The sequence below is a fragment of the Entelurus aequoreus genome, linkage group LG22 (genome assembly GCF_033978785.1).
Source record: "Entelurus aequoreus isolate RoL-2023_Sb linkage group LG22, RoL_Eaeq_v1.1, whole genome shotgun sequence".
In the NCBI taxonomy this organism is placed as follows: domain Eukaryota; kingdom Metazoa; phylum Chordata; class Actinopteri; order Syngnathiformes; family Syngnathidae; genus Entelurus; species Entelurus aequoreus.
The window spans coordinates 14,729,336-14,739,030 of NC_084752.1; the positions used below are offsets into that span (position 1 = coordinate 14,729,336).

At 36.9% G+C, this 9,695-nt stretch overlaps 1 protein-coding gene and 1 long non-coding RNA gene across 3 annotated transcripts in view; both read left to right on the top strand.

Annotated features, from left to right (window-relative positions):
• LOC133639928 (Kv channel-interacting protein 2-like) overlaps positions 1-59 on the top strand; it is a 34,400-nt gene extending 34,341 nt beyond the window's left edge. The window contains exon 9 of the mRNA XM_062033625.1: positions 1-59. This exon is cut by the window's left edge and continues 1,236 nt beyond it. The gene's annotated coding sequence lies outside the window, so the exon portion shown is untranslated.
• A 2,851-nt stretch (positions 60-2,910) lies between these two features.
• LOC133639651 (uncharacterized) overlaps positions 2,911-9,695 on the top strand; it is a 61,461-nt gene continuing 54,676 nt past the window's right edge. For both annotated transcript variants that reach the window (XR_009823826.1, XR_009823827.1), the window contains exons 1-2: positions 2,911-3,079; positions 7,712-7,867. This is a non-coding gene — a long non-coding RNA (uncharacterized LOC133639651). The remainder of the gene's footprint in view (positions 3,080-7,711; positions 7,868-9,695) is intronic.

Below are 9,695 nucleotides of genomic sequence, written 5' to 3' on the forward strand. Positions count from 1 at the left end.
ACTGAAATGTCAGAGGGTTTTTGTGTAGTTGTGGTAAGTTCCTTGGATCTGAAGATCAGGAACTTAAGTGGGAGGTGTTGTGTTTCCTGAGATTTCGTTTGACAGGTAATACTTCTTTTTAATTTGCTTAGAGTACTCACGTCACAACATCTTGAGCCAACTGGTAAAGCGCCTTTTTGGTCTATCTCTGTTTTATGTTGTCTGCTTTAACTGTGTTGCGTTTGCAAAGTTTAAGGACAATTTATGTCAAGAGAAACCAGATGAAACCTCAAAAATGAAGATGTGCTTCATCTTACAAAGTATGTGTGTGTGTGTTCTTGTATTTCGACCCTTCTTGAGACATCAACAAGGAAAAGTAGCTTCCATATGAGGACCGGTGAACAAGTTAACACATAAATCATGGTCCCAATACGGAAAACCATTGCATCTAATAGAGAATGTCTCATTTGCACCCCTGGTGGTGAAATCTATCAAAAAAAGGAGGGATTTTTCTAATAGACTGTGTGTCGGTTTTAAAAGTGCTCGCCCTCTGGCCAACATATGAAATAACAAGTGTGTGTAAGAAATTGAAATGTGCCCCCTTTGGTTAAAATTAATTAAAAAAATAGAATAAATATGTACATAGAGACTGTAATAACTTGAAGTAAATAATGAAGATTAAAAAACAATTACAAATAAAAAATTAACTAAAAGCAGCATTTTTCTCACAATGTGTCGACTTCTTTATTATAAAGTTGGGAACAATTTCTCAGAATATTTCTGTTGCTATAATATTGGAATATTTTCTCGTAAAATTATTACTTTTTTTTATGTAAAATTATTTTTTAACGCAAAATGGTGATATTTGTCATATAAAATTCTGACTTATCACAATACTGCCAATTTTTTTGTTGTTCTTGTAAAATAGTGACATTTTTTGAGTAAAATTATGACTTGTCATAGTTTTGCCAAGTAAAATTCTGATTATTATTATAATATTGCCAAAATGTTAAAGTTGTTCTTATACAATTGTGACTTTTGTCGAGTAAAATTACAACTCTTCATAAAATTGCCAAAATTTTCTTGTAAAATTGCGACTGTTATTGAGTAAAATTCCAACTTATGTCATAATGTTGCAGAAAATGTTCAGTTTTTCTTGTAAAATGTTTACTTGCGTTGAGTAAAATTACGACTTTTATTATAATACTGCCAAAATTTAACATTTTTCTTTTGAAATTCAAACTCATTTTTCACAAGCTTTTTTATATTTGCATAGTATGTATATATAATTAATGTTGTAAATACACATCTTTATATATCTAGAAAGGGTGGTCCTAAAGAGGTAGGCATTATTCAGAGGTCTCAAGAAGGTAACAAATACAAGAATGTGTGTGTGTGTGTGTGTGTGTGTGTGTGGGTGTGTGTGTGTGTGGTGCAAAAACACAGCTGAAGGAAAACCCGACAGGAGGGAAAATAAGTTTATGCAAGGAAAAATGAAGATTGAAGTCCGCAACACAGCGCTTATTAAGATTGCTGTAAAAAAAGCAATATTGTGGCTGCAGTTTTCACTACGAGGATGTCAAGTATTAACAATCATTCATGAGACAGCTATCCATACACTTGGGTAAAACGGAATCCATCCTATTTGGGTCCCACATCAACCTTAAGAAAGTCAGTGACTTCACTATTAAAGTGGGTGACATTTTTATCACCAGGAAAGATGAGGTCACCTACCTAGGTTCCATTCTAGAGGCTAATCTTTCCTGTGATAAAATGGCAACCAAGGTAATCAAAAAGGTCAACCAACGAACGAGATTTCTCTATAGAATCCCCTATCTGGTCAACAAAAGCACCATGAAGATTCTAGCGGGAACTCTCGTTCAACCCTTTTTTGATTACGTATGCACCTCCTGGTACCCTAGCACCTCCAAAACCCTCAAATCTAAACTCCAAACATCCCAGAACAAGCTAGTCAGATTACTTCTAGACCTCCACCCCAGATCACACCTCACTCCTACCGGCTGGCTCAGGGTGGAGGACAGAGTAAAACAACTTGCACTGAGCCTAGTCTATAAAATCCACTACACCTCCCTGATACCGAAGTACATGTCAAACTACTTCCATAACGTAAATGACCGCCATAACCACAACACCAGGGGGAGCTCCACTAACCACGTTAAACCCAGATTCCGATCTAACAAAGGTCTTAACTCATTCTCCTTCTATGCCACATCAATATGGAATGCACTCCCAACAGGTGTAAAAGAAAGGGCATCTCTATCCTCCTTCAAAACCGCACTAAAAGAACGCCTCCAGGCAACTGCAACCCTAAACTAACACCCTCCCTTCCACATCCCACCTCCCCGGATTGTAAATAATCAAATGTATATACTTGTTCTTATGCTTTCTGATCTCTCTATGTCCACTACTTGCTGTACATATCCTACCAAGTCAGTCCTACACTGTTTAAATGTCCATTTCTCTGATAATGCAATTGTTGATGACTGAAGTGTTGATATCAACCAAACCCCGGATTGTAAATAATGTAAATAATTCAACGTATATACACTGATGATTAACTTGTGTGATGACTGCATTATGATGATAGTATATATTTGTACCATGAATTGATTTACGCGGACCCCGACTTAAACAAGTTGAAAAACTTATTCGGGTGTTACCATTTAGTTGTCAATTGTATGGAATATGTACTGTACTGTGCAATCTACTAATACAAGTCTCAATCAATCAATCAAAATACAAGTGTAGCTGTTGCTGAGAGCTTGCATGCTTTAAATATGTGTCATAAATGTTAATAAATAGGTTCATGATGCAGAGTTATAAAATATTATTACAAAATGTGCGATTGTAAAATCTCCTGAGGAGAATGTAAATATGTATTGTGTTAATTGTGTTGCAAGGCGGAACGAGTGTTGTGATGTTTTGCGCCCCCACGGACTGTCAACAAGGAAGGACATGCGAGAAGAGCACGTTGTCTTCAGCGCCTCGAAAGATTTTAAAGTTTATTCATTGATTTATTTGTGCAAAACTTCAAGCAAGACTTTATCAGAACCTCCTTTTGTTACAAGCAGCTAACAAGGTATTGTATTTTAATTCATTTCCGAGTGTTAATTGATGTGAAACCGAAGTCTGATGTACTCACGGCGTGGATGGTGTGTACATCAAAAAGGAGTCGTCAATTAACGTCCATTTTCCAAAAAAACAAATAACTTTCCTGTGTTGCCGTTAGGGCTGGGCGATATATCGAGTCTGTAAGATATATTGATATATTTTTAAACAAGATATGAATTAATAAAAATATCGTAATATCAATATATAATTTATTTCACGTTAAAATGACCAAACACCGTTTATTTGTTGTCTTCCTTGCTACTAAACTCCTCCCCTTCCTCCATCAAGACGTGCTTGCACGTATAAGAACATCCATGATTGGTTGGTTGTTTACTTATGATGAGTCGCGATTGGTTGAGATTGGGCCAATCAGAGGCAAGATAGGGCGGGTCATGGAACCAGGAAGGTAAACAGACATCCCAAATGTGTTTTGGACTTGTGAAAGCACTCCATCACTATGGCAGGGCATCTGTCGCTTCATCCTGGACAATATTCATGACAAATTTGTGATTAGTTTTAAAGATGTGCTATTTGGATTTACACTGTATGAAAAAAAAAAAAATTGAAAATGAATTTTACCTTTGCAACCTCATTATACTATTGGCTAAGTTTTATAGTCATAAATGTAAGTTTCTCAATACCCGAAAAGAATTAGAACTCTGCGTTAAAACACTCTCTACCTCTAACAACCAAAAAGCTGTGGAAACGATGATGCTGTGTTCCAAATTTGAATTATTTACTGAACTTGTGTGAGCCTGTGGTTTTGCACTTTGATATATATCCATCCATCCATCCATCTTCTTCCGCTTATCCGAGGTCGGGTCGCGGGGGCAGCAGCCTAAGCAGGGAAGCCCAGACTTCCCTCTCCCCAGCCACTTCGTCCAGCTCCTCCCGGGGGATCCCGAGGCGTTCCCAGGCCAGCCGGGAGAGATAGCCTTCCCAACGTGTCCTGGGTCTTCCCCGTGGCCTCCTTTGTTATATATATATATATATATATATATTGCATTCCATTGTACCGTATAGTGATGGGTTGATGAGGCGTCATGAAGCGTTTCGACACATTGCAAAACTGTATTGATACTCTGTCGATACTGTGTCACTACATACTGACATCTGCTGGACATTAAAAATCCCTACAGGCAACCTATGGACCGACTCAACTGACACTGATTTTATGACCTAGTATATACAATAATACAAACCAAGTCATTGTATTTCATTTAGGATTATTTCATATCTTCATTTAAATAAAAAATATATTTTTACCTTTTTTAGATACAGTCAATAAATAATGTGAACATGTATCATAACATGGATATCTAAGAGAACGTGTTGTGAATGAGGATGCTTGTGGACTGGGAATTTTTTAAAATTTATTTTTTAACACATTTTTATTTAAAAAAAACAGTTTTTCCGACGTATTAAATTTTTAACGATTTCTCTTCTTAGTTATTATTTCTCCGGCTGTAGAAAAGACCCGCTCACAGGGCACAGAGGAGGCAGCAGTGCGACACAGGTCGCGTATCGGTCATGTGACCGAAACAGCGCATGATCGGTCACGGGACTTTCTAAAAGCGGTACGCGCACCGACACAGGGTTTTGCTCTACGAACTCGACGCATGCGCTGGACACATCACTAGTACCGTATTTTTCGGACTATAAGTCGCAGTTTTTTTCATAGTTTGGCCGGGGGTGCGACTTATACTCAGGAGCGACTTATGTGTGAAATTATTAACACATTACCGTAAAATGTCAAATAATATTATTTAGCTCATTCACGTAAGAGACTAGACGTATAAGATTTCATGGGATTTAGCGATTAGGAGTGACAGATTGTTTGGTAAACGTATAGCATGTTCTATATGTTATAGTTATTTGAATGACTCTTACCATAATATGTTAAGTTAACATACCAGGCACGTTCTCAGTTGGTTATTTATGCCTCATATAACGTACACTTATTCAGCCTGTTATTCACTATTCTTTATTTATTTTAAATTGCCTTTCAAATGTCTATTCTTGGTGTTGGGTTTTATCAAATAAATTTCCCAAAAAAATGCAACTTATACTCCAGTGCGACTTATATATGTTTTTTCCCTTCTTTATTATGCATTTTCAGCCGGTGCGACTTATAGTCCGGAGCGATTTATACTCCGAAAAATACGGTAGTTACTTTATTGAGTTTACAACCCCCTGGAGCTGTTTTGTACTGTTTTTGTACTTATTTAGATTATTATTATTTCTCAATTGTTTGTAAATGTTGCAATTTATAAATAAAGGTTTATAAAATAAATAAAAACTTTAAAAAAACAGACATCCCAAATGACGAAGAGAGAGTCTTAGAAGAGAAGAGGGAATATTCAAGCGGGCGATTTATATATGAAAAAAACTAGTGGAAGATGGCACTTCTTTAGATTTTTCTTTTAGCGATGTAGACCACGTCCAGGAAACCCACAATGCGTCTACTTGGCCACATTTGGACAAATGTATGCGTCTGGATAAAACATTCATTTGATTTGTTTACCATGTAAGCCCAAATTCAAACTCTTCTCCAGTTGCCAAGCCGGGCATATTTCGCACGAAAAAAGATGCCAAAAATGTACGCCTAAGTGAGGAATATCGTAGGTAGATAATTTTATTTATGTTATGTAATTCTGTGCTACTTAAACAGTTTCTTTTCTGTGCTGTTAATACCCATCTTGACTAACTGGTCAATAAAAGTGCCACTGACTGTTTACAGCACAGTTGTCATTCACTTCAATTTCACTGAATATCTCTATATTCGGAAAAGATATCGAATATCGAGTTTAAGTAAAAATATATCGAGATGTACTTCTTCTTCCATATCGCCCAGCCCTAGTGGCCGTGTATCGAAAGGAGCTATAACAAGCATGTCTGAACATTATTTTAATAAGTTCACGTTCTTTCTCAAGACCATAAACTAGTAGATGCTGAATCAACAGCGCCTCTGCTGGTTGCAGCCATGTAGTGCACTTCCCTTTTTGATTCATCATTAATCCATTTCACACAAAATAGCACATGGCAAACATGCAACTGCAAATAGAAAAACACACACTGAGGCGATGGTGAGGCTCGGAGACCTTAGGGATGTCCGTCTTTAAAGACTCAAACGGTCCCTATTATGCAAAAGCAACTTTTCTCATCTATTTTAAATCAAGGATTAGCCTGGAGAGATAATTAAAATACAATATTTCCTTCCTTCAAACTTCCTCCTCATGAATTGTTTGGAGTTTGCCTCATTTGTGACGTTTTTCCCAATTGTGACATCAGCTGATACCTGCATATATCAGGGTTCGTACACCTTTTCAATGACCAAATTCAAGCTTTTTTTTAAGGACTTTCAAGATCAATTATCCAGTTTTTCCAGTACCCTTCAAAAGGCGAAAACCAGTGTGAATCAATCCATAGCCTTGTTGTTTGAGGTCACCAAATGCTGTCTGTGGGAAAAATAGGGAAAATCTGCTCAAACCTAAGCCTAACAATGAACCAGCAGTTATCATTAACTCAATGGGGGATAGAAAATGAAGCAGTGTTTGTGTAGACTATTCAATGTCATTGGCGTTTGCATTTGTGTTGTTTTTCCACATTTCTTGTTCTTTTTCTTACTTAGAGCACTCAATGACATCCAACAGCGCGGATTGATTCACACCGTATTTGTGCTTGTAAACTGCATAATGTGATATAAATACACGCGCCCTCAAAATGTCAATTTCACTCATTTATTAACAAAACAGTTCCACATTAATATAAGGATAATAAATTAAAGGAAAATATTTAGTTTGTTTCACAACACCTCGGTCACCTTTCATTAAGCATATACAGCCGAATAACTGTGGCTATGATAACAAATTAACAAAAAGACAAAAGTTAACTTTTTTTTGCTTTCACTGTGGTAGCCAGACAAGTTAAGTAGACAACGAAAACAATAGAGCAAGAAATGCATACAACCATGTTGTGTAAAAACTACAAAATCATTTATATTAACTCAGCTCTAAGTTGTGAAAAAGGTTACACATGATACATTACATGACCTTCACAGTACAAACAAGTCCAATAATGGACTAATAATTTCCATCCAATGTTCATTAAAAGGACAACCTCCCGGCATGATGGACCGATGCACCACAGTCCTCTTGGGGGCGACACAGAGTCGTATGTACAGCTCTGGCATGACAACTACCTAATTATAAGGGCTAATGTAAGATCAAGCGTGTAGCTTTCATTTTTAAGGAAACGTATTTAATTTTTTTTTCATTTTATAATTAGCCTATTGAGTCAGACTGTCGAGAAATATGATGACCATTTACAAGCATTTACAAGCAATTCACCCAAAATTCAAGCATTTTTTTAAACCTTGAAAACACAACATTAAAATCCAAGCATTTTCAAGGTCTTTAAGCACCCGTACGAACCCTGATATATGGTAAACGCTTACCCAAAGGGCTTTGTGTGAGTCCACCAGGAGTGGTTGTAGTCCACAACATGTCCTCGATGAAAGCCAGTGAAGAAAAACGTTCAGTTGTTGGTAGCTTTAAAAAAAGTCAGATGTGCCTTGGCTAACTTTGATGTTTCGTGGCAGTGTGCCTTCAACTGGGAAGAAGTCGCTCCTGGCTGGTGTGTGCTAACCACTTTGAAGAGTCCTGCTTCACAAACCTGCGCCAGTATAAAGATGGAGTTTCCAAAAAGCTGCGTTTAAGTTCCTACTATGTATGGCAACGGAGGAGACAATGAAACGGTAAGTAGTAACTGTAGGTTAGAAATGTGTGAATTATACGTTTAGCAATGTTAACTTGATTTGTTGTGTAGCTAGCTTAGTCTTAGAATGTTTATAGAAGGCTTTATGGCAGGGGTCCCCAAACTACGGCCCACGGGCCGCATCCGGCCCGCCAACGTCCAAAATCAGGCCCGCGGGAAGTCCGAAGTATTAAAAAATAAAATAAAAATTGATATTATTTTTTTCCGTCTTTTCTTATCCACTTTGTACCGCTTGCTACTCACTGTGTCTCCTAGCCGCTCAGGCAAATCATATTGTCTAAAAATGCATTTTCTCATCGATAACGTGGCATCATCGCACGCGCGGAAAGTGCGCTATATATATCTAATATATATCAAATATATATCAAATATATATCAAATATACATATCTATCAAATATATATCTAATATATATATATATATATATATATATACATATATATACAGCCCGGCCCCTGGCCAAATTGTTTTAACCCAGTGCGGCCTCCGAGTCAAAAAGTTTGGGAACCCCTGCTTTATGGGCTCAATAGATGACTCATATTAGCTGCTTTGTTAGCCACCTTGTACTTGCCGTATTTTCTGACTTAGTATGCATAAAAAAAGAAAGACGTGTTCTTGTCTTACGTAAGGATTGTAAATAATAGGCACAATTCCCCTTTGATACATAACATTTTACAATATTAAATATAGAATATATATTAAATACATTTTTCGGCCAAGATTGACACGATATCCCTCAGGTCTGAGCCCGTTAGCCTGGCCGAGTCCGTATTGTTTTTTGAACTTGGAGCATTTTCCTTTTGTATTTGTTTCTAATCTTGCAGAATTTTTTATTTGCAGCCTTTGTTTTATGGTCATTTGTGTTTTTGCTTTGTCGACTGCCAAACGTATCTCACTTCGCTTCCGCATGAACAACATACCTCTATAAACAATATCACTTTTAAGGAGCCTTGTTAATAATAATAATAATATACATATACGTATGTATGTATGTAAGTGTATATATATATAATTTTTTAAAATATATATTTCAGTGGTGTGCCATCAGGGTCAGCAAGGCCTTCTCTGCTGACCTAACATAACCAGAAATCATGATCTTAATTAAAGATAATTATTTTTTTATTTACTTTCCCTAAATATCTAAAATAATTCATATTCCCTTCATGTCATATTATGCTCCTTCCAGCGCTGTTTTAGTTTGTATCCAATCAGAATTCAGCTAGCTTATGTTGCCACGCTGTACCAAATCTGCCAGACGCCTTCAGAATCAACAATGCGGGCGTCTGTGCACTGTAAGTGAACAGGGACATACAGTTGATAGACAGTTGCGATAGCCAATCAGATCACGAGTTGTTGTCAGCAAGGCCTTCTAGATGGCCTCACGTTGAACGTGACATTTACGCGTCCTGTGATTGGATACTTACCGGTACCGTTAGCGTATGAATTTGAGAACACATGGTTGATAAGACAGTTGCGATAGCCAATCAGATCACAAGTTGTTGACAGTAGCTGTTCTGTTACAACTAAAAGTTGTAAACTCTTGTTGTTAAAGTGTGTTATGCTTGTCATTTAATTAACATTGTTACATGTGTATTTGTCCCCATCATTTGGTCAGGGCAGTTAATATATCTTTGAGAAGTGTGTACTTTGAATCAACTTTATTGACCGGAAGTTGCAAAAGCCAAGCAGAGAAATGTACGGTATATGTTTTAATTGCTGATGCGTTTGAATTGAAATAACCCGATTTGTATACTGTTGTGTTTCAATGCCCAGTATGGTGTAAATATGTTTCTGTATAGTATTTCTCC